Genomic DNA, 2,739 nt, shown 5'->3' on the forward strand with positions numbered 1-2,739 from the left:
TAAAAATAAACCCCAATTGTTAAATGTGCTAGCTCGTTGCCTGTCGTTTCTTTCATTGGCCCAATATGGTTCGGGCTGGAGAACTAGGAAGGAATTTTTTGTGCCGGAAATTGTTCATTTGGTCCGGCGCTTCGTTGGTAACTTCCGCTCGGTTACGCCGGATCCGAGTCGGTAACTGACTCGGTTCGGACAAAGTCGGCCGAGGGTGTGGCTTCCCCGGTAGTTAGACGGCGTGGGTACTTCGGTGAATTGGAATTAGACAAGTGGACCCCACCTCACGCCATCAAAATATTGGCGACCACGGTCCTTTAAGCGACCAGTCGACTCCGGAGTTATCCGGCGTGACGACCTTCCATTCCGGTGTTCGGTGGGAGACGGCCTAACTGCTCCATCTCACGGTCATCCTCAAGACCGACCCCTGGCCCATAACAATATCAGGGGGTTCCCCATGTAAATTCCCATCAAATTAGTTTATTGACAACATTGGCATCCAGATCGGGAAAATAGAGTTAAACAAGTCAGGAAAAAACATATCAGGATGGAATTCCCCCCCAAAACAACCAAACAAGGAAGGAATGAATCATATTTCATATCCAGCCTGTGGCTGTTAGTCACATCATTGCTGGGAACACAGCTGTGCTGCTGATGCAGTGCCCCTTGTTTCCAGAAAGCTGGCACTCATTTTTCCAACATCAGAAGAATGACCACCTCACCTGGTGTTAAATCAACAACAAGCAGGAGCTCAAACTCACAACCCTCGGATCTTACATCAACTATCTTATCAACCATGAAGCAAACACCAGGCTGGAAGGAAGGAATGACAAACCCACAACAAAACAACACTTTCACGAATTGCCATCACGGCAAGTTTAAATATTTTTGTCACAAATGCCAATAGTAACAATTGTATGTCGATTTTGGAGGTAGTTGTATATTTGTCATCTGGGTTTGTGAGATTGTGTGTTGTTTCCTGGTGAAATAATTTTCTGTCTGTCTCTGTCTGTTTTTCACACGATTTTTAGCTCCAGTTTTCAAGCAATCGTTCTGGAATTTTATTTGTGTGTAGGGGACCGGCCAAGGAAGGCAACGCTAAATTTTGGTGAAGATCCGAATCCGGACCTGGATAGGATCATTATTTAATTTTTGGCCGATTCGTCACCATTGAGAGATGGGGCCAAAAACTATGCACAGCATGTTATATCTAAAAGTTGTGGATGACTTGTGACAAAACTCGGTGGTTGAGTTGTTTGGTGACAAGAACAAGCCGATTCGATTTTGGTTAAGGTCTGGAATCAGATGAGACCGATCAGTGGGATACAAAATGTAAACTATTGAGCCTGGTGGAGGTGTGTTATCCACAGAGTGCCGTTCTGTTTCACCAAGTGTCACTCTGTGAGTGATGTTTCATTTATTTGTTGTGGGATTGGGACGGAAAATATCAAAAGTAAAGAAAAGTACAAATAGGTTCACAATCTCCGGATGACGTGTTCCACTTTTAACAACATTTAATTAATTTTATTTACCTTGAAATCATGAGAATATATCTTCGTGGAGATTTGATATTGAAAGTGTTTGTCAAGATTTTCTGCACAATCCTAAATTTAATCTCTTTTAGTTTCATTCCCGAGAGAATTTTAACGCTTTTGCTCCAGAAATCAATGATAAAAACATCGTCAATAAAACATATTCTGCTCCCCTGTTCCGTCCTGGTCCATTCAGTGGATTAACACGAACTCTTCCATGAGCCTCGACGATGTATTCAAAATTTAATAATTATAAATCCTTGAACGTCATTTAAACTTTCATATATTAATACAAAGGGAGACAAAAGGTTCCACAATACCTGTTCACGTCGCTTGAGGAAACACCAGCCGTCAATGAACGAGAGTTGACCCGCGGGAGACACTCAAACAAACCGCCTCTCGAACACCAACGAACATTTCACTTGTTTGAAGATTCCCAGATGTAGTTTAGGTCCCGAAAAGTTCCCTCCCGATTGATTTCCTTATTTATTTAAACTTTAATATCATTTCAAAAACAATGAAAACGAAACGGCGGGTTTAATGTTCACTTCGAATGTAAACAAGATCGACGAGTCAGGAGCCAACCGCCGTTACCAAGACGAACGCACGACTGGACATTGTGACGTCACTGTAGCCACGTTTGAAAAAAGTCATGACGTCACAGAAACGAAATCAGTCGTTTCCTCGAAACCAGAATCAACATTCAGTGAATCAAATAAAACTTTAAAATAAACAAAAATTGGTGGGGAGGAGGGGAAGGGAGCATTATGTGGGTGAAGGTCTGGTGGGAGGGGGGGTCGGGGGCATGAATGTGGACAAAGGTCTGGTGGTGAGGAGGGGGAGGGTGAGGGGAGGGGGAATGTATGTGGGTGAAGGTCTGGTGGGAGGGGGTAGGGGGCATGTATGTGGACGAAGGTCTGGTGGTAAGGAGGGGGAGAAGAGGGAGGGGGCATGTATGTGGGTGAAGGTCTGGTGGTGGAGAGGGGGAGGGAGCATGCATGTGGACGAAGGTCTGGTGGTGAATGGGGGGAGGGGAGGGGCGGGGGAGGGTGAGGGTGAGGGGAGGGGGAGGAGAGTGTGAGGGGTGAGGAGGAGTGTGAGGGGCGGGGAGGGAGAGAGGGAGAGGCGTGGAGGAGGAGGGGAGTGGCGGGAAGGGGGTTACATTTTAAAACGTTGATGCAGAATATATCGTTGACGTCATTAATCCACATTCCTC

The sequence above is a fragment of the Eptatretus burgeri genome, chromosome 12, assembly GCF_056783735.1.
Source record: "Eptatretus burgeri isolate ZD-2024b chromosome 12, Ebu_testis_v1, whole genome shotgun sequence".
NCBI lineage: Eukaryota > Metazoa > Chordata > Myxini > Myxiniformes > Myxinidae > Eptatretus > Eptatretus burgeri.